This window comes from Oncorhynchus clarkii, chromosome 23, assembly GCF_045791955.1.
Source record: "Oncorhynchus clarkii lewisi isolate Uvic-CL-2024 chromosome 23, UVic_Ocla_1.0, whole genome shotgun sequence".
In the NCBI taxonomy this organism is placed as follows: Eukaryota; Metazoa; Chordata; class Actinopteri; order Salmoniformes; family Salmonidae; genus Oncorhynchus; species Oncorhynchus clarkii.
Genome location: NC_092169.1, coordinates 39,995,651 through 40,019,003, shown reverse-complemented (window position 1 = coordinate 40,019,003; position 23,353 = coordinate 39,995,651). Strand labels below are relative to the sequence as shown.

The 23,353-nt window shown below is 46.6% G+C and overlaps 1 protein-coding gene and 1 pseudogene across 1 annotated transcript in view; one reads left to right on the top strand and one right to left on the bottom strand.

Annotated features, from left to right (window-relative positions):
• The window catches only part of LOC139381674 (monocarboxylate transporter 4-like), a 98,764-nt gene that overhangs the window by 47,724 nt on the left and 27,687 nt on the right, over nt 1–23,353 (bottom strand). The window lies entirely within an intron of this gene.
• The window catches only part of LOC139381290 (coiled-coil domain-containing protein 57-like), a 49,508-nt pseudogene that overhangs the window by 17,673 nt on the left and 8,482 nt on the right, over nt 1–23,353 (top strand).

Sequence of the window (23,353 nt, the reverse complement as noted above, 5' to 3'; positions counted from 1 at the left end):
ATCCATTACATTCATTTATTCATCCATTCGTCCATTCCATTCATCCATTATATTCATTCATTCATCGATTACATTCATCGATTACATTCATCCATTTCATTCATTCATCCATTACATTCATCCATTCCATTCATTCATCCAATCGTCCATTCCATTCATCCATTACATTCATTCATCCATTACATTCATTCATTCATCCATTCCATTCATTCATCCAATCGTCCATTCCATTCATCCATTATATTCATTCATCCATTACATTCATTCATCCATTACATTCATTCATCCATTACATTCATTCATTCATCCATTACATTCATTCATTTACTTTTTTACAGTATCCTACAGTCAATTTTATGGTATTGTACTGTGTGTCATGACACAGTACTTGCTTTGATACCATATTTATATTAGGTGTACTGTAATATGAAAAACAGAATTTTACTTCCCACCGAGCTGCCTGTAAGTTACTGTCAAATTCAGGGCAATCCCTTTGCAGTGTAACCTTAAACATCAACATTCTGAAACAGTATCTTACCGATTCCTACCGACGGTGTATATGGAGGGTCTGAAACTGGACACCCTATTGTCCTAGGGCCTAAGGTCAGGTGTCTATGGCTTCCTGAAAAGGTCGCTACCCCAAGTTGAATTTTGAACAGGCATAAACTCAGTATCGGTTTTCACTCAGCCGGTCATATCGTTTGTCAAAGTGATGTACTTTATTTGGGTGTTTTCTAAAGGGCACTTTCCCTTTTAGAATGAATACTTAGAACAATCAACCATAATATATAGCAGTGGTTCCCAAACGGGCACGCAAGGGACCGCCCCCCCAAAAAATAATACAAAATAATAATCATAATATAATAATCAATAACTTTTGACATATTAGTACCAGTCAAAAGTTTGGACACACCTACTCATTCAAGCGTTTTTCTTTATTTTGACTATTTTCTACATTGTAGAATAATAGTGAGGACATCAAAACTATGAAATAACACACATGGAATCATGCAGTAACAAAAAAAGTGTTTAAAAAATCATATATATTTTATATTTCAGATTCTTCAAAATTGCAACCCTTTGCCTTGATGACAGCTTTGCACACTCTTGGAATTCTCTCAACCAGCTTCACGAGGAATGCTTTTCCAACAGTCTTGAAGGAGTTCGCACATATATTACTCTGGACCCTGATCTCTCTTTTGATGAACATATCAAAAATATTTAAAGGACAGCTTTTTCCATCTTCGTAACATTGCAAAAATCTGAAACTTTCTGTCAAAAAAAATTGATCCATGCTTTTGTCCCTTCTAGATTAGACTACTGCAATGTTCTACTTTCCGGCTACCCGGATAAAGCACCAAATAAACTTCAGTTAGTGCTAAACCCCGCTGCTAGAATCTTGACTAGAACCCCCCAAAAAATGCATATTACTCCAGTGCTAGCCTCTCTACACTGGCTTCATGTTAAGGCTAGGGCTGATTTCAAGGTTTTACCGCTAACCTACAAACCAGTACATGGGCTTGCTCCTAGCTATCTTTCCGATTTGGTCCTGCCGTACATACCAACACGTACGCTACAGTCACAAGACGCAGGCCTCCTTACTGTCCCTAGAATTTCTAAGCAAACAGCTGGAGGCAGGGCTTTCTCCTATAGAGCTCCATTTCTATGGAATTGTCTGCCTACCCATGTGAGAGCGCAGACTCGATCTCAACTTTTAAGTCTTTATTGAAGACTCATCTCTTCAATAGGTCCTATGATTAAGTGTAGTCTGGCCCAGGGCTGTGAAGGTGAACGGAAAGGCACTGGAGCGACGAACCACCCTGCTGTCTCTGCCTGGCCACTTCCCCTCTCTCCACTGAGATTCTCTGCTTCTAACCCTATTACGGGGGCTGAGTCACTGGCTTACTGGTGCTCTTCCATGCTGTCCCTAGGAGGGGGGCATCACATGAGAGGGTTGAGTCACTGACATCATCTTCCTGTCCGGGTTGGCGCCCCCTTTGGGTTCGTGCCGTGGGGGAGGTCTTTGTGGGCTGTACTCTGCCTTGTCTCAGGGTAGTAGGTTGGTGGTTGAAGATATCCCTCTAATGGTGTGGGGGCTGTGCCTTGGCAAAGTGGGTGGGGTTATATCCTGCCTGTTTGGCCCTGTCTGGGGGTATCGTCAAACAGGGCCAAAGTGTCTCCCGACCCCTCCTGTCTCAGCCTCCAGTATTTATGCTGCAGTAGTTTACAGTGCCTTGCGAAAGTATTCGGCCCCCTTGAACTTTGCGACCTTTTGACACATTTCAGGCTTCAACATAAAGATATAAAACTGTATTTTTTTGTGAAGAATCACCAACAAGTGGGACACAATCATGAAGTGGAACGACATTTATTGGATATTTCAAACTTTTTTAACAAATCAAAAACTGAAAAATGGGCGTGCAAAATTATTCAGCCCCTTTACTTTCAGTGCAGCAAACTCTCTCCAGAAGTTCAGTGAGGATCTCTGAATGATCCAATGTTGACCTAAATGACTAATGATGATAAATACAATCCACCTGTGTGTAATCAAGTCTCCGTATAAATGCACCTGCACTGTGATAGTCTCAGAGGTCCGTCAAAAGCGCAGAGAGCATCATGAAGAACAAGGAACACACCAGGCAGGTCCGAGATACTGTTGTGAAGAAGTTTAAAGCCGGATTTGGATACAAAAAGATTTCCCAAGCTTTAAACATCCCAAGGAGCACTGTGCAAGCGATAATATTGAAATGGAAGGAGTATCAGACCAATGCAAATCTACCAAGACCTGGCCGTCCCTCTAAACTTTCAGCTCATACAAGGAGAACACTGATCAGAGATGCAGCCAAGAGGCCCATGATCACTCTGGATGAACTGCAGAGATCTACAGCTGAGGTGGGAGACTCTGTCCATAGGACAACAATCAGTCGTATATTGCACAAATCTGGCCTTTATGGAAGAGTGGCAAGAAGAAAGCCATTTCTTAAAGATATCCATAAAAAGTGTCATTTAAAGTTTGCCACAAGCCACCTGGGAGACACACCAAACATGTGGAAGAAGGTGCTCTGGTCAGATGAAACCAAAATTGAACTTTTTGGCAACAATGCAAGACGTTATGTTTGGCGTAAAAGCAACACAGCTGAACACACCATCCCCACTGTCAAACATGGTGGTGGCAGCATCATGGTTTGGGCCTGCTTTTCTTCAGCAGGGACAGGGAAGATGGTTAAAATTGATGGGAAGATGGATGGAGCCAAATACAGGACCATTCTGGAAGAAAACCTGATGGAGTCTGCAAAAGACCTGAGACTGGGACGGAGATTTGTCTTCCAACAAGACAATGATCCAAAACATAAAGCAAAATCTACAATGGAATGGTTCAAAAATAAACATATCCAGGTGTTAGAATGGCCAAGTCAAAGTCCAGACCTGAATCCAATCGAGAATCTGTGGAAAGAACTGAAAACTGCTGTTCACAAATGCTCTCCATCCAACCTCACTGAGCTCGAGCTGTTTTGCAAGGAGGAATGGGAAAAAAATTCAGTCTCTCGATGTGCAAAACTGATAGAGACATACCCCAAGCAACTTACAGCTGTAATCGCAGCAAAAGGTGGCGCTACAAAGTATTAACTTAAGGGGGCTGAATAATTTTGCACGCCCAATTTTTCAGTTTTTGATTTGTTAAAAAAGTTTGAAATATCCAATAAATGTCGTTCCACTTCATGATTGTGTCCTACTTGTTTTTGATTCTTCACAAAAAAATACAGTTTTATATCTTTATGTTTGAAGCCTGAAATGTGGCAAAAGGTCGCAAAGTTCAAGGGGGCCGAATACTTTCGCAAGGCACTGTATGTGTGGGGGGGCTAGGGTCCGTCTGTTATATCTGGAGTATTTCTCATGTCTTATCCGGTGTCCTGTGTGAGTTTAAGTATGCTCCCTCTAATTCTCTCTATTTTTCTCTCTCTTTTTTCTCTTGGAGGACCTGAGCCCTAGGACCATGCCTCAGGACTACCTGGCCTAGAGCTAGGTTAGAGACAGCAGGTGCGGTAGAGAGAGAGTCCAAAACAGCAGGTCCGGGACAAGGTAGTTCATCCAGTGAACAGGTCAGCATTCCATAGCCGCAGACAGAACAGTTGAAACTGGATTTTCAACTGTTCTGCCTGATGCTATAGAACCGTGACCTGTTCACTGTGCGTGCGCTACCTTGTCTCGGATCTGCTGTTTGGACTCTCTCTCTCTCTACCGCACCTGCTGTCTCTAACTAGCTCTAGCTTTATAAATACATTTAATTGATTGATATGCTGAGCACTTGTTGGCTGCTTTTCCTTCACTCTGTGGTTCAACTCATCCCAAGCCATCTCAATTGGGTTGAGGTCAGGTGATTGTGGAATCCGGGTCATGATGCACACTCCATCACTCTCCTTCTTGGTCAAATAGCCCTTACAGCAGCGTGGAGGTGTGTTGGGTCATTGTCCTGTTGAAAAACAAATTATAGTCCCACCAAGTGCAAACCAGATGAGATGGCATATCGCTGCAGAATGCTGTGGTAGCCATGCTGGTTAAGTGTGCCTTGAATTCTAAATAATTAACCAACAGTGTCACCAGCAAAGCACCCCCACGCCATCACACCTCCTCCTCCATGCTTCACGTTGGGAACCACATATGCGGGGATCATCTGTTCACCTACTATGTGTCTCACAAAGACATGGCAGTTAGAACCAAAAATCTCAAATTTGGACTCATCAGACCAAAAGACCGATTTCCACCAATCTAATGTCCCAAGCAAGTCTCTTCTTCTAATTGGTGTCCTTTAGTAGTCGTTTCTTTGCAGCAAATCGACCATGAAGGCCTGATTCACGCAGTTTCCTCTGAACAGTTGATGTTGAGATGTGTCTGTTACTCAAAGCATTTATTTGGTCTGCAATCTGAGGTGCAGTTAACTCTAATGAACGTATCCTCTGCAGCAGAGGTAACTCTGGGTCTTCCTTTTCTGTGGCGATCCTTATGAGTGCCAGTTTCATCGTAGCGCTTGATGGTTTTTGCGACTGCCCTTGAAGAAACTTTCAAAGTTCTTGACATTTTCCGCATTGACTGACGTTCATGTCTTAAGCTAATGTCTTGACCTTTATGTCTTAAAGTAACGCCCCATTAGGGGCCGGGGCGGCAGGTAGCCTTGTGGTTAGAGCATTGGGTCAGAAACCAAAAGTGTTGCTAGATCGAATCCCCGAGCTGTAAAAATCTGTTGTGCTGCCCCTGAACAAGGCAGTTAACCCACTGTTCCTAGGCCATCATTTTAAATAAGAATTTGTTCTTAACTGACTTGCCTAGTTAAATAAAGGTAAAAAAAATATATAAAAAATGATTGACTGTTGTTTCTCTTTGCTTATATGAGCTGTTCTTGCCATAATATGGACTTGGTCTTTAACCAAATCTTCTGTATACCACCTCTACCTTGTCACAACACAACTGATTGGCTCAAATGCACAAATTAACTTTTAACTTCTTGATTCTACTTGAGACGCATATGTCTTAAGTAGGCACCTGGAAATGCAAATGCGCTACGCTAAATGCTAAATGTACTCGTTAAAACTCAAACCTTGATCAAAATTCACAAGCAGGGTATTGAATTAAAGCTACACTCGTTGTGAACCTAGCCAACAAGTCAGATTTTTAAAATGCTTTTCGGCGAAAGCATGAGAAGCTATTATCTGATAGCATGCAACACCTCAAAATGCCTGAATGCGACGTAAACAAAGACTCTGCTTATCCGACGCAGCACAAAACGCAGAAATAAAATATAAAACATTCATTACCTTTGACAAGCTTCTTTCTTGGCACTCCTATATGCCCCATAAACATCACTATTGGGTCTTTTTTTCGTTTAAATCGGTCCATATATACCCAAAATAGCTTTCTATGGAAGCTGTGTCATTCAGAACAAAAACATTGTTTTTAAATGCTGCGTCATTTTTTAAAATTAAAAAAGTCGACGATAAACTTTCACAAAACACTTCGAAATCCTTTTGTAATCCAACTTTAGGTATTAGTGAACGTTTATAATCTATCAAAATGATTACAGGGCGATGTATATTCAATAGCTCCTCGTCTGCAAATCAATGGCTGCCAATGTCAACATTCACAGCATCCTGGTGGAGACTGGAAGAAACGGAAGCCAGATAGTTGGATTTTCCAACAAAAAATTCAATTGAAGATGACGACAATGGCGACATCGTGTGGAATTTGTATGAATTGCATGCAGGTCGATATTAAATTTTGTCCCCTTTTAACAACCCATGGAAGTGACTTATGGAAATTATTTTTAGCTTTCAGAGAGCAGTTTTTCTTGCGTTTTTCAATGAAACACACAATCTGTTATAGTCACAGCCGTGATTTAACCAGTTTTAGAAACTTCAGAGTGTTTTCTATCCACACATACTAATCATATGCATATACTATATTCCTGGCATGAGTAGCAGGACGCTGAAAAGTTGCGCGATTTTTAACAGAATGTTAGAAAAAGGAGGGGGTAGAAGTAAGAGGCACACCTGTTAATTGACATGCATTCCAGATGACTACCTCATGGAGCTGGTTGAGAGAATGGCATGAGTGTGCAAAGCTGTCATCAAGGCAAAGGGTGGCTACTTTGAAGAATCTCAAATACGTATAAAATATATTTTGATTTGTTTAACACTTTTTCGGTTACTACATGATTCCATATGTGTTATTTCATAGTTTGGAAGTCTTCACTATTGGAAAATAGTGCAAATAAAGAAAAACCCTTGAATGACTAGGTGTGTCCAAACATTTGACTGGTACTGTATATACAGTGAATTTTGAAATTATTCAGACCCCTTCCCATTTTCCACATTTTGTTATGTTACAGCCTTATTCTAATAATAATATATATACGCGTCTGTGAGCAGTTTCAACCAATGACCACTCGATGGGGGTAAGGAACTAATTGTATTCGATGAGTGATGGCGGCCATCTTTTTGATGAGTGATGGCTGGCAAACTATTTTTCTATATATACATATATACAGTTGAAGTCGGAAGTTTACATACAGTCATGGCCAAAAGTTTTGAGAATGACACAATTATTCATTTGTTTGTTAATTTGTTTGCTGCTTCAGTGTCTTTAGATATTTTTGCAGATGTTACTATGGAATACTGAAGTATAATTACCAGCATTTCATATGTGTCAAAGGCTTTTAGTGACAATTACATGAAGTTGATGCAAAGAGTCAATATTTGCAGTGTTGACCCTTCTTTTTCAAGACCTCTGCAATCCGCCCTGGCATGCTGTCAATTCACTTCTGGCCACATCTAAATTGTTCCTGGATGATTGGGAGAAGTTGCTCTCGGAGGATGTGTTCGTACCATTCTTTATTCATGGTTGTGTTCTTAGGCAAAATTGTGAGTGAGCCCACTCCCTTGTCTGAGAAGCAACCGCACACATGAATGGTCTCAGGATGCTTTATTGTTGGCATGACACAGGACTGATGGTAGCGCTCACTTTGTCTTCCCCGGACAAGCTTTTTTCCAGATGCCCCAAACAATCGGAAAGGAGATTCATCAGAGAAAATGACTCTACCCCAGTCCTCAGCAGTCCAATCACTGTATCTTTTGCAGAATATGAGTCTGTCCCTGATGTTTTTCCTGAAGAGAAGTGGCTTCTTTGCTGCCATTCTTGACACCAGGCCATCCTCAAAAAGTCTTTGCCTCACTGTGCGTGCAGATGCACTCACACCTGCCTGCTGCCATTCCTGAGCAAGCTCTGTACTGGTGGTGCCCCAATCCCGCAACTGAATCAACTTTAGGAGATGGTCCTGGTGCTTGCTGGACTTGCTGGACTTACAGACGCGTTCTGTACTTTGGTGCGAAAAGTGCAAATCAATCCCAGAACAACAGCAAAGGACCTTGTGAAGATGCTGGAGGAAACGGGTACAAAAGTATCTATATCCACAGTAAAACGAGTCCTATATCGACATTACCAGGAAGGCCGTTCAGCAAGGAAGAAGCCACTGCTCCAAAACCGCCATGCAAAAGTCAGACTATGGTTTGTAACTGCACATGAGGACAAAGATCATACTTTTTGGAGAAATGTCCTCTGGTCTGTTGAAACAAAAATAGAACTGTTGGGCCATAATGACCATCGTTATGTTTGGAAGAAAAAGGGAGAGGCTTGCAAGCCGAAGAACACCATCCCAACCGTGACGCACAAGGGTGGCAGCATCATGTTGTGGGGGTGCTTTGCTGCAGGAGGGACTGGTGCACTTCACAAAATAGATGGCATCATGAGGAAAATTATGTGGATATATTGAAGCAACATCTCAAGTCAGGAAGTTAAAGCTTGGTCGCAAATGGGTCTTCCAAATGGACAATGACCCCAAGCATACTTCCAAAGTTGTGGCAAAATGGCTTAAGGACAACAAAGTCAAGGTATTGGAGTGGCCATCACAAAGCCCTCAATCCTCTAGAAAATTTGTGGGCAGAACTGAAAAAGCGTGTGCGAGCAAGGAGGCCTACGAACCTGACTCAGTTACACCAGCTCTGTCAGGAGGAATGGGCCAAAATTCACTTATTGTGGGAAGCTTGTGGAAGGCTACCCGAAACATTTGACCCATGTTAAGCTATTTAAAGGCGATGCTACCAAATACTAATTGAGTGTATGTAAACTTCTGACCCACTGGGAATGTGATTAAAGAAATAAAAGCTGAAATAAATCATTCTTTATACTATTATTCTAACATTTTACATTCTTAAAATAAGGTGGTGATCCTAACTGACTTAAAACAGGGATTTTTTTTTTTGGTTTAAATGTCTTGAATTGTAAAAAACTGAGTTTAAATATATTTGGCTAAGGTGTATGTATACTTCCGACTTCAGTTGTATATACAGTACCAGTCCAAAGTTTTCTTTATTTTACTATTTTCTACATTGTAGAATAATAGTGAAGACATCAAAACTATAAAATAACACATATGGAATCATGTTTTAACCAAAAAAGTGTTAACAAATCAAAATAGATTTGAGATTTGAGATTCCTCAAAGTAGCCATGCCTTTCCTTGATGACAGCTTTGCACACTCTTGGCATAAAGGACCTCTACCCTAACCTCCAGCACAGAGCTCAGCCAAGCCCACTAATAGCGCTGAACAGCCTAGCCCACTGACAGTCCTGCACAGCCTAGCCCACTGACAGTCCTGCACAGCCTAGCCCACTGACAGTCCTGCACAGCCAAGCCCACTGACAGTGCTGCACAGCCAAGCCCACTGACAGCGCTGCACAGCCAAGCCCACTGACAGCGCTGCACAGCCAAGCCCACTGACAGCGCTGCACAGCCTAGCCCACTGACAGCGTTGCACAGCCAAGCCCACTGACAGCGCTGCACAGCCAAGCCCACTGACAGCGCTGCACAGCCTAGCCCACTGACAGCGCTGCACAGCCTAGCCCACTGACAGCGCTGCACAGCCAAGCCCACTGACAGCGCTGCACAGCCAAGCCCACTGACAGCGCTGCACAGCCTAGCCCACTGACAGCGCTGCACAGCCAGGTATAAACACTGTTTACTCACAACCCCTAGAAGTTCGACACAGTCTTGGATCAACCCACACCTCAACACCAACCTGTTGACAGATCCCTATAGCACCAGCCCAAAAAATGTCATCACCATGTCATCACCAGCATGTCTCACTGCTTACTCTGTGTTCGCTCACACCGACAACCCCTCCCATCCCCTCCCCTCCTGCATCACAAACAAATCTACCATGCATGCTGTATCCCTAACCCCATCCATCACCAGCCCCCATTCCAATCACCTCCCACCACAAAAACCACCCTACCAGAACCCTTAAAAACCATCACTATCACATGCATCCGCTTACCACCCTATCATTCTGCTGATAGACCCTAACTAGCCTAAAGCCCAGGCCAACAGGTGTCAACACTAACCCTTCACACAGCTGAGTGCCGACCTGTAAGGAGGGTATTAATGTACACAGACAGACAGTTAAAATGTAATATGAGTATTTATGGTTACAGCTAGCTAGTAATGGACTGGCTGTGGAGGCATAACCCTCAACCTCTAGCATATAGAGAAGGGTAGTAATATAATCGTGACTCAGTCACACACATGCCTGAGTAACCTGTGTGTGTGTGTGTGTGTGTGTGTGTGTGTGTGTGTGTGTGTGTGTGTGTGTGTGTGTGTGTGTGTGTGTGTGTGTGTGTTTGTTTATCAGCGGCAGGTACGCCAGAGTACACCCAGGTTCTAGAAGAGTAGGTAGCAGGGCTGAAGGCCCTGTACTGGCGCATAGAGGACCACTAGAGGGCTCCACCAGACAACTCAACACTGCTTTCGTTATCCCGGCAACCACACTCACCCCCATCGACTCCGTCAACGCATACCTCCAGAACCACATCCGCTCCCTCAATGAGACATTTCAACAGTATACTATATAGTGGTACTAGGACAGAGATAATGGTGTCACTTGGCACACTTTATCAAGTTCTGACTAGAGATCTGAAAATGGTGGGTACTTGTGTTTCAGTCTACTGCTATGCAAAATACGTTTTATTTCTATTCATCAATGATGATAGGAATTTGTCTTGGTGTTGTAAGTATAAAAAACGACGACAGCATAAAATTCATAGCCATTGTCTACATGATGTTTTCTGCAGGTGGTCTGTAAGTAGAAAAGGTGGCCAACGCTACAGCTCGGGCTAGCTAATCTGGAGGCTGCCCTGGCCTCGCTCATGCAACAGGTACTGCCTCTCTTCATCCCAAATCCAGCCCTTCTTTAAGTTAAACTGCAGGCACTGATATATGTTTAAGCTATTATTGAAGGACTTCAAAACAGTATTAGTAGCCATTATCCACCCGCAAACCCTCTCTCCCCACAGTGCCACTCCAAGATGGAGGGGGAGGTGCTGCGTCTGGAGCTGGCCAGTCAGAAGAGGAGCTGGCCATCTGAGGAGACAGGACTATGTTGGTGTCTGGTTGCTATGGAGATGGAGCTGGAGGAAGTGAGGCAGGAGAAGGAGGAGTACCAGAAAGAAAGCATCCTGAACAACCTGGACACTGTCGCACTGGATAACCAGGTAAGGCTCAAACATAAGACTTTTAATCAACCCTAAACAACCACATATATTTTAAACAAGAGACAATGCATGTAAATAGCAACAAAATGTTTTTGCCGTTTTAATCCTGTGTCAGAACACTTTAATAATGAGATTTGAGGTCAGGTTATTATCCGCTTGTAATAACTGACTTTACACTGCCATGACACAAACTGTTGTTGTGTACAGGTGTCTGCACTGAAGATGGACATCGCCAGCAGAAGGGATCCCATCATCTGTGAAGAGGTAGACCATCTCAGCCAGTAGAAGGGATCCCATCATCTGTGAAGAGGTAAACCATCTCAGCCAGCAGAAGGGATCCCATCATCTGTGAAGAGTTAAACCATCTCAGCCAGCAGAAGGGATCCCATCATCTGTGAAGAGGTAGACCCCATCTCAGCCAACAGAAGGGATCCCATCATCTTGAAGAGTTAAACCATCTCAGCCAGCAGAAGGGATCCCATCATCTGTGAAGAGGTAAACCATCTCAGCCAGCAGAAGGGATCCCATCATCTGTGAAGAGGTAGACCATCTCAGCCAGCAGAAGGGATCCCATCATCTGTGAAGAGGTAGACCATCTCAGCCAGCAGAAGGGATCCCATTGTTTGTGAAGATATAAACCATCTCAGCCAGCAGAAGGGATCCCATTGTTTGTGAAGATATAAACCATCTCAGCCAGCAGAAGGGATCCCATTGTTTGTGAAGATATAAACCATCTCAGCCAGCAGAAGGGATCCCATTGTTTGTGAAGATATAAACCATCTCAGCCAGCAGAAGGGATCCCATTGTTTGTGAAGATATAAACCATCTCAGCCAGCAGAAGGGATCCCATTGTTTGTGAAGATATAAACCATCTCAGCCAGCAGAAGGGATCCCATTGTTTGTGAAGATATAAACCATCTCAGCCAGCAGAAGGGATCCCATTGTTTGTGAAGGGGTAAACCATCTCAGCCAGCAGAAGGGATCCCATTGTTTGTGAAGCGGTAGACATAGAGGTTACTAAACACACAGTGTTGGCGGAGAATATGTGTTACGATCTACTAGGTGTGGTGGGTGGAATCAGGCGCAGAGAGCAGGTTCAGTCGTTTTCCTCAGATTTATTCCCCAGCGCAACAAAAACAGTCACGCCAACACACAGGGCGTAAATACGTTGCTAGTCCAAAACAACTACAGGACTAAACAGTCCGGAGAATAAATACAATAATAAATCACACCAACAAAACACAGAGTAACAAAAACAAGCCCGCACAAATACCCAGCGGGCCTAGTGCCCTTAAATACCCTACAAACAAATCCTAATACAAAACAGGTGTACCCAATTAACCAATAACCCAAAACAAACGGAAAGGGAATCGATGGCAGCTAATAGGCCGGCGACGACGACCGTCGAGCACCGCCCGAACAGGAAGAGGCACCATCCTCGGCGAGGTTCGTGACAGTACCCCCCCCCCTGACGCGCGGCTCCCGCAGCGCGCCGACCCCGGCCTCGAGGACGACCCGGAGGACGAGGCGCAGGGCGATCCGGGTGGAGGCGATGGAAATCCCTCAAGAGGGAAGGATCTAAAATGTCCCTCCCCGGTACCCAGCACCTCTCCTCCGGACCGTACCCCTCCCAGTCCACGAGGTACTGCAGGCCCCTCACCCGGCGTCTCGAGTCCAGAATAGCTCGTACTGTGTACGCCGGGGACCCCTCGATGTCCAGAGGGGGTGGAGGGACCTCCGGTACCTCACCGTCTTGTAGGGGACCAGCTACCACCGGCCTGAGGAGAGACACATGAAACGAGGGGTTAATACGATAATAAGAGGGAAGTTGCAATCTATAACACACCTCGTTTATCCTCCTCAGGACTTTAAATGGCCCCACACACTGCGGCCCCAGCTTCCGGCAGGGCAGGCGGAGGGACAGGTTTCGGGTCGAGAGCCAGACCCTGTCCCCTGGTGCGAACACCGGGGCCTCACTGCGGTGGCGGTCAGCGTCTCTCTTCTGCCGTTCACTGGCCTGCCTGAGAGAATCCTGGACTGCCCGCCAGGTCTCTCTAGAGCGCTGTACCCACTCCTCCACCGCAGGAGCCTCGGTCTGACTCTGATGCCACGGAGCCAGGACCGGCTGGTAACCCAGTACACATTCGAATGGCGACATATTCGTGGACGAATGCCGAAGAGAATTCTGGGCTAACTCTGCCCATGGGACGTACCTTGCCCATTCTCCTGGCCGGTCCTGGCAATACGACCTCAGAAACCTGCCCACTTCCTGGTTTACTCTCTCCACCTGCCCATTACTTTCGGGGTGATAACCAGAGGTAAGGCTGACCGAGATCCCCAGACGCTCCATAAACGCCTTCCAAACCCGAGATGTGAACTGGGGACCCCGATCGGAGACGATATCCTCTGGGACCCCATAGTGCCGGAAGACGTGGGTAAAAAGAGCCTCTGCAGTCTGTAGGGCCGTAGGGAGACCAGGCAATGGAAGGAGACGGCAGGACTTAGAGAACCGATCCACAACGACCAGAACGGTAGTGTTCCCCTGAGAAGGGGGAAGATCAGTAAGGAAATCTACCGAGAGATGGGACCATGGCCGTTGTGGAATCGGGAGGGGCTGTAACTTCCCTCTAGGAAGGTGCCTAGGAGCCTTACTCTGGGCGCATACCGAACAGGAAGAGACATAGAGCCTCACATCCCTAGCTAAGGTGGGCCACCAGTATTTCCCTCTAAGACCCCGCACTGTCCTATCGATCCCCGGATGACCCGCAGACGGTAGTGTGTGAGCCCACCGAATCAACTTATCACGAACACCAAGCGGTACGTAACTTCTGCCAGTCGGACACTGTGCAGGCGCAGGTTCAACCCTCAACGCCCGCTCGATGTCCGCGTCCACCTCCCATACCACTGGGGCCACCAGCCGAGAAGCAGGAAGGATGGGAGTGGGTTCGATAGACCGGTCCTCGGTGTCATAGAGACGGGACAGCGCGTCGGCCTTAGTGTTGAGGGAACCTGGTCTGTAAGAGATCGTAAATCTAAAACGTGTAAAGAACATGGCCCACCTAGCCTGGCGCGGATTCAGTCTCCTCGCTGCACGAATATACTCCAGATTACGGTGATCAGTCCAGATGAGAAAAGGGTGTTTAGCCCCCTCTAGCCAGTGTCTCCACACCTTCAGGGCCTTTACCATAGCTAGTAACTCCCGGTCCCCCACATCATAGTTCCGCTCTGCCGGACCCAGCTTCTTAGAAAAGAAAGCGCAGGGACGGAGCTTCGGTGGCGTACCCGAGCGCTGAGACAGCACGGCTCCAACCCCAGCCTCGGACGCATCCACCTCCACTATGAATGCTAACGAAGGGTCCGGATGCGCCAACACGGGAGCCCCAGTGAACAGTGCCTTCAACTGGTTGAAGGCTCCATCAGCCTCTGCTGACCACCGCAAACGCACCGGCCCTCCCTTCAGCAGTGAGGTAATGGGCGCCGCTACTTGGCCAAAACCCCGGATAAACCTCCGGTAGTAATTGGCAAACCCTAAAAACCGCTGCACCTCCTTTACCGTGGTCGGAGTCGGCCAATTACGCACGGCGTTAACGCGGTCACACTCCATCATCATCCCCGAGCTGGAAATGCGATAACCCAAGAAGGAAACGGCTGGTTTGGAAAACACACATTTCTCAGCCTTGACGTATAGGTCATGCTCCAGCAGTCGCCCAAGAACCTTGCGCACCAGGGAAACATGCGCGGCGCGTGTGGCAGAATAAATCAAGATGTCATCAATATAGACTACCACACCCTGCCCGTGCAAGTCCCTGAGAATCTCATCTACAAAGGATTGAAAGACGGCTGGAGCATTTTTCAACCCATACGGCATGACGAGGTACTCATAGTGGCCTGATGTGGTACTAAACGCTGTTTTCCACTCGTCTCCTCCCCGAATACGCACCAGATTATACGCGCTCCTGAGGTCCAGTTTTGTGAAGAAACGCGCTCCGTGGAATGATTCCACCGCCGTAGCGATGAGAGGTAGCGGATAACTAAAACCCACTGTGATCGAATTGAGACCTCGATAATCAATGCACGGACGCAGACCTCCCTCCTTTTTCCTCACAAAAAAGAAACTCGAGGAGACGGGTGACATGGAGGGCCGAATGTACCCCTGTCTCAGAGCTTCCGTGACATATGTTTCCATAGCCAGCGTCTCCTCCTGTGACAGTGGGTACACATGACTCCGGGGAAGTGCAGCGTTCTCCAGGAGGTTTATCACGCAATCCCACCGTCGATGGGGTGGTAATTTGGTCGCTTTCCTCTTACTAAAAGCGATAGCCAAATCGGCATATTCGGGGGGAATGCGCACGGTGGAAACCTGGTCTGGACTCTCCACCGTCGTGGCACCGATGGAAACTCCTAAACACCTCTCTGAACACTCGTCTGACCACCCCTTAAGAGCCCCCTGTTTCCAGGAAATAAGGGGATTGTGAATAGCCAGCCAGGGAACCCCCAACACCACCGGAAACCCAGGTGAATCAATAAGGTAGAAACTGATCCTCTCCCTATGATTCCCCTGCGTTACCATGTCCAGCGGAATCGTGGCCTCCCTGACCAGCCCTGACCCTAGCGGTCGGCTATCTAAGGAGTGCACGGGGACAGGTGGGTCTATCTGCACTAACGGAATACCCAATTTACGGGCGAGTCCACGATCCATAAAACTCACAGCTGCGCCTGAATCGACTAGCGCCTTATGCTGAAGAGAGGGGAAAAATGCAGGGAAAAAAACTAACAAAAACATGTGACCAACAGGGAGCTCTGGGTGAGTTTGGTGCTTACTCACCTGGGGTGGCCGAGGAGCGCTCTGCCGACCATCTCGACTCCCAGAGGGACTCCTCCAACACCGGTCCGAAGTGTGTCCTCTCCGTCCACAATAGGAGCAGGAGGAGCCCCCTCTGATCCCCCTAGATGCAGCTCCTCCCAACTCCATCGGAGTGGGAGTGGGAGAGCTGGACGGTGGAATTAACAGGACCCCTTCTGAACGCCCGCGGGCAGCTAGCAGGTTGTCCAATCGAATAGACATGTCTATTAGTTCATCCAGGGAGAGAGTTGTGTCCCTGCAAGCCAGCTCCCGGCGGACGTCCTCCCGGAGACTACACCGGTAATGGTCCATCAGGGCCCTGTCATTCCACCCAGCACCAGCAGCTAGGGTCCTAAACTCCAACGCGAAGTCCTGCGCGCTCCTCGTCTCCTGTCTGAGGTGGAACAGTCGCTCACCCGCCGCTTTACCCTCTGGTGGATGATCGAACACTGCTCGGAAACGGCGGGTGAACTCCAGGTAGTTGTCCCGAGCTGAGTCTGGACTGTTCCATACTGCGTTAGCCCAGTCCAGGGCCCTGCCCGTTAAACAGGAGACGAGGAGGCTCACACTCTCCTCACCCGAGGGAGCCGGACGCACGGTAGCCAGGTAGAGCTCCAGCTGGAGCAAAAATCCCTGGCACCCAGCAGCCGCTCCATCGTACTCCCTCGGGGGGGAGAGACGTAGTGCGCCGGACCCAGAGGACGATGTAGGTGGAGTAGGTGGTGTCGGGAGTGGGGGAGCTGGGGTAGATGTCGGGAGACCACTCCTCTCCCATCGTTCCATCCTCTCCATCATCTGGTCCATCGCGGTACCAATCCGATGGAGGACAGCTGTATGGTGATGAACGCGCTCCTCCATAGTGGGGAGAGGAGTGGTCGCTGCTCCTGCTGACTCCATTTCAAGGGGTGCGGGCTTCTGTTACGATCTACTAGGTGTGGTGGGTGGAATCAGGCGCAGAGAGCAGGTTCAGTCGTTTTCCTCAGATTTATTCCCCAGCGCAACAAAAACAGTCACGCCAACACACAGGGCGTAAATACGTTGCTAGTCCAAAACAACTACAGGACTAAACAGTCCGGAGAATAAATACAATAATAAATCACACCAACAAAACACAGAGTAACAAAAACAAGCCCGCACAAATACCCAGCGGGCCTAGTGCCCTTAAATACCCTACAAACAAATCCTAATACAAAACAGGTGTACCCAATTAACCAATAACCCAAAACAAACGGAAAGGGAATCGATGGCAGCTAATAGGCCGGCGACGACGACCGTCGAGCACCGCCCGAACAGGAAGAGGCACCATCCTCGGCGAGGTTCGTGACAATATGTTCCATTGTGTTGCTGTGTCTGTTGCATCCACTGTCCATATTCATGTTGGTAACACGTATGTTGACCCATAATCACATTTGTTTATTTTTCAAGCTATAACAAACTATATGTTACATGAAGCAGGTTTTTAAAGGACTAAAAAGTTTAGTCTGTTTTGTGTTTTCCTTTTTGCCATGGAAAATCAGGTATTGTAGTGACAACCCTAGTCCATATACACCTATCTCTCTCTCTATCCCTCTCTCTCTCCCTTCCTCTCTTCCTTAAGGGTGAGATGGTGAGGCAGCTCCAGAAGGAGAACTTGTGTTTTAGACAACAGCAGCCGACCCAGGGCCTGAAGCCTGGTGTGGCAAGGAGGTATGGGCCAGGGTGTGGGGAGTTAGGCTCAGCGCCCATCTCAGTGACCATCTCCTTTAGTCCGAACTGAAGCAAGCAGTACAGTGTATCACCCGTCTGACCAGAGACAAGCAGCAGCTGATTAAGATGTGCAACAGGCTCTGGGCACAACTGGCCGACGCTGGACTGGAGGGTAGGATTGATGCTACTGTAGAAAACACATACTAACACTGCTTAACCATATCACATAATTAAAAGACACAGCTCTTTCTGCATGATGAGTGCTAGGCTATATAGACAAGATACCAGATAACCATACTGTGTTGATGTGGTTCTGAGGGATGGTTTACGACACTCTTTTACTGTGTTACTTTGTTAGTTCCAGCGAGCAAAGACCACCATCACCATCAATCATAGTTATTCCGCCATTGCCACATATATACCATAGGTGTCGTAAAAGAGTGTCGTAAACCATCACTCAGAACCACATCAATACATCTTCCTTTTTTTCACGTTATTTGTTTCGCTGTCGTATTCAACAGCAAGGTGAAATGTTTGACGTCTTTCTTACAGATTTGAAATTACAAGCACAGACGTGTAATTTTGTAGACCTAACCTCATCTATGCTTCGAGATCAGATTGTGTTTGGTATAAGTGACTCCAGAGTTAGAGAAAGATTGCTGCGGAAAAGTGAGTTACATTTGAACACTGCGGTAAAAATATGTCATGCGAATGAGCTGGCACAATTGCATATTAAAACCTTTAGCTCCACACCAGCTAACACTGCTAGGAAGGTGGAAAGTGCAGCAGTTGCTTTTGTAGACAAGGACACAAGGGGGCGCTATGAGCAAAGGAAGCCACAAGCAATATGACTGATCAAAGGAGCCACAAGCAATATGACTGATCAAAGGAGCCACAAGCAATATGATTGATCAAAGGAGTCACAAGCAATATGATTGTAACAGGTGTGGCACCATGCCAGGAAGTGTCCTGTCTTTGGAAAATGTTGCTACAAGTACAAGGGGAAACATTTATTTGGAAAAATATGTTTAGCAAAGGACAAGTAGTGGAGACAAAATGTTCACACCATTGTCTGGAGGAGGAGGAGAATGAACAAAGTTATTTATTTTTGGGCACGGGCATTGGTGACCACTGGGTTGTACCATTCGTGGTCAGTGGTACAAGTTTGACCTTCAAGCTGGATACAGGAGCTAGAGCCAACCTAATCAATATGAGGGATTTTCATGAGCTGAAGCACAAACCATTCATCATGCAAAGGCTGTGGCTCTCAAAGCCAAGCAATTGAGACTTTTGTGTCCGCTAACTGTAAAGGGGAAAACAAAAAGCCACACACTTATGTTTGTAATAGTACCAGAGGGGCATGATTCTCTTTTTGGGGGTACAGCATGTGAGTTGTTGGGACTTGTTAAGTATGTGTACACCATTAATGACTTTGACTGGCTGCACAGTGTTCAACGGGTGACAAGTCATCAAAATGGTGAGGAGATTGCTCAAAGATATTCAGATGTGTTCACAGGATTTGGAGCATTGTCTCTCATTCACTCTGTTGCTCTCACAGAGAATGCCAAGTCAGTGATTCATGCACCACCCAGAGTTCCGGGGCCACTACAGAAGGATCTAAAGGAGGAGTTGGGAGGAATGGTGAAACTCAATGTGCTCGTGAAAACAGAGGAGCCAACAGACTGGGCCAATTCTATGGTGTGTTTGGAAAAGGAATGGAGTTCTGAAAGTCTGTATGGACCCCAAGGACCTTAATAAATGTATCAAAAGGGAGCATTTTCAGATTCCCAAGAGGGAGGAGATGGTGTGTGAAATGGCTGGTGCACACTATTTCTCCAAGTTGGATGCAGCACCAAGCTTTGTAGAGTCAATACCTCCTTTGGAAGATATTCCTTTAAGAGGTTACCTTTCGGCATAAGATCTGCCCCTGACCTCTTTCCCAAGGCTATAGAGTTAGTTTGAGTGTATGTGGAGGATTGTGTGGTCTGGGGGTCCACTATTCAGGAACACAATGAGAGTCTGAAAAAGAGTCTGCAGAGGGTACAGAAGCATGGTTTGATGCTAAATCGGGCTAAATGTCAGTTCTGTGTGAAGGAAATCACATTTCTTGGGGATAAACTGTCCTCTGAGGGTGTGCAGCCTGATCATGCCAAGGTCAAAGCGGTGAGGGAGATGGCTAATCCCACAGATAGGAAATGCATTCAGCGTGTTTTGGGTATGGTCAATTATTTGGGGAAGTTTATCAAACCTGTCAGCTTAAACAGTGAACTTAAGGACACTCCTTCAGGACAAGACAGAGTTCTCATGGAACAGAGAACATGAAAGAGAGTGGAACAATGTGAAGAACATGTTGGCTGAAGAGCCAGTGCTAACTCTTTTAGAACCTGACAGGCCTACTGTCCACGGACGCCTCCAACGATGGCATTGGAGCCGTGCTGTTTCAGGAGCATCAAGGTGTGTGGAAGCCTGTGGATTATGCAGCCCTTCCTTTGACTGATGCTGAGAAGCGTGATGCTCTAATAGAAAAGGAGTGCCCAGGGTTGGTCGTTGGTTGTGACAAGTTTCACTGTTACGTTTCTGGCTTTCCAACGGTGATTCTAGAAACAGACCATGAACCCCGTATTCCAATCTCTCTAAATCTGAATGACATGCCTCCTCGTCTCCAAAGGTGATTCTAGAAACAGACCATGAACCCCGTATTCCAATCTCTCTAAATCTGAATGACATGCCTCCTCGTCTCCAAAGGTGATTCTAGAAACAGACCATGAACCCCGTATTCCAATCTCTCTAAATCTGAATGACATGCCTCCTCGTCTCCAAAGGATGATGATGAGGTTGCAACGCTATGATTTTGTTCTAACTTATGTGCCTGGGTCAACTTTAGTGGTAGCAGATGCCCTCTCAAGGGCTCCACCAGTGGTGGCCCAAATCAGCCTCAATCAGGAGTCTATGGAGGAGGTTGTCTTGCATGTGAATATGGTCAGGGAGTCACTTCCTGTTTCTGAGCAGCAGCTAAGGAGAATAGCTTAAGAGACCACAACAGATCCCATTCTTTGCAAAGTGAACCATAAGCAGTACTTCCCACTAAGGGCAGAGCTGTCAGTGGTCAATGGAGTGATGTTGAAGAACAATAGAATGGTGATACCTACTACAAAGCACCAGGAGATGCTACAGAGTGTGCATGAAGGACAATAGAATGGTGATACCTACTTCAAAGCACCAGGAGATGCTACAGAGTGTGCATGAAGGACAATAGAATGGTGATACCTACTTCAAAGCACCAGGAGATGCTACAGAGTGTGCATGAAGGACAATATAATGGTGATACCTACTTCAAAGCACCAGGATATGCTACAGAGTGTGCATGAAGGACATCTGGGAGCTGATTGACCAAATTGTGATGCATGTCTCATATTTCATTATAGACAGCCCAACAGCAAACTTGTCCAGCACAACAGCAAAGACTGTCCTTTTGTACTTGAAATCATGTTTTGCTTGGCATGGGATTCCCCTAGTGGTGGTTTCTGATAATGCTCCTCAGTTTGCTTGCAGTGAGTTTGAGATGTTTGCAGAGCGTTATGAGTTCAGACATATAACCTCTAGTCCTCTATATCCTAAATGTAATGCAAAGACTGAAAAAGGTGTGCAAATCTCTTAAAAAAGGCAATTTCATGGCACATGGTTTATGAACTGGTACAAAAAACTACACTTCACTCAACAGAGTTTTTCAATTGAATTATTCTACAACATTTTTGCCCCCAACAGAATTATATATGGGCCATACAACAATCTCAGCTCTGTAGATTTAGTTGCGAAGAGACAGAATCGATAGATCATTTATTCTGGTATTGCCCCTATGTACTTGTTTCTGGTCACAGGTTCAGGAATGGTTAAAAAAAACTTTAAATGAACCTTACAAATAGCAGTGTTAGTCGATTTGGAAAGCCATAGTCAGTCAATAAATAATATAATAATAGTCGTAGGAAAGGTTTTAATCTTTAGCTCACAATCTGTGGATACTATACGATTAGAAAGATTCAAACATTTTGTAAAACATCACAGCACAATTGAAAAGTGTATGACACATGGACATCAAATGAGGGTGTTTTATAGTGATAGGTGGGATGGTCTGAGAGCGGCTGAGGGTTGGTCTATGGTGATAGGTGGGATGGTCTGAGAGTGGCTGAGGGTTGGTCTATGGTGATAGTTTGGATGGTCTGAGAGTGGCTGAGGGTTGGTCTATGGTGATAGGTGGGATGGTCTGAGAGTGGCTGAGGGTTGGTCTATGGTGATAGGTGTGATGGTCTGAGAGTGGCTGAGGGTTGGTCTATGGTGATAGGTGGGATGGTCTGAGAGTGGCTGAGGGTTGGTCTATGGTGATAGGTGGGATGGTCTGAGAGTGGCTGAGGGTTGGTCTATGGTGATAGGTGGGATGGTCTAAGAGTGGCTGAGGGTTGGTCTATGGTGATAGTTTGGATGGTCTGAGAGTGGCTGAGGGTTGGTCTATGCTGATAGGTGGGATGGTCTGAGAGTGGCTGAGGGTTGGTCAATGGTGATAGGTGGGATGGTCTGAGAGTGGCTAAGGGTTGGTCTATGGTGATAGGTGGGATGGTCTGAGAGTGGCTGAGGGTTGGTCTATGGTGTTAGTTTGGATGGTCTGAGAGTGGCTGAGGGTTGGTCTATGCTGATAGGTGGGATGGTCTGAGAGTGGCTGAGGGTTGGTCAATGGTGATAGGTGGGATGGTCTGAGAGTGGCTGAGGGTTGGTCAATGGTGATAGGTGGGATGGTCTGAGAGTGGCTAAGGGTTGGTCTATGGTGATAGGTGGGATGGTCTGAGAGTGGCTGAGGGTTGGTCTATGGTGTTAGTTTGGATGGTCTGAGAGTGGCTGAGGGTTGGTCTATGTTGATAGGTGGGATGGTCTGAGAGTGGCTGAGGGTTGGTCAATGGTGATAGGTGGGATGGTCTGAGAGTGGCTGAGGGTTGGTCTATGGTGATAGGTGGGATGGTCTGAGAGTGGCTGAGGGTTGGTCTATGGTGATAGGTGGGATGGTCTGAGAGTGGCTGAGGGTTGGTCTATGGTGATAGGTGGGATGGTCTGAGAGTGGCTGAGGGTTGGTCTATGGTGATAGGTGGGATGGTCTGAGAGTGGCTGAGGGTTGGTCTATGGTGATAGGTGGGATGGTCTGAGAGTGGCTGAGGGTTGGTCTATGGTGATAGGTGGGATGGTCTGAGAGTGGCTGAGGGTTGAGATTAAAGAGCTGAGGTCTATGGTGATAGGTGTGATGGTCTGAGAGTGGCTGAGGGTTGGTCTATGGTGATAGGTGGGATGGTCTGAGAGTGGCTGAGGGTTGGTCTATGGTGATAGGTTGGATGGTCTGAGAGTGGCTGAGGGTTGGTCTATGGTGATAGGTGTGATGGTCTGAGAGTGGCTGAGGGTTGGTCTATGGTGACCAACCCTCAGGGTGGGATGGTCTGAGAGTGGCTGAGGGTTGGTCTATGGTGATAGGTGTGATGGTCTGAGAGTGGCTGAGGGTTGGTCTATGGTGACCAACCCTCAGGGTGGGATGGTCTGAGAGTGGCTGAGGGTTGGTCTATGGTGATAGGTTGGATGGGCTGAGAGTGGCTGAGGGTTGGTCTATGGTGATAGGTTGGATGGTCTGAGAGTGGCTGAGGGTTGAGATTAAAGAGCTGAGGTCTATGGTGATAGGTGGGATGGTCTGAGAGTGG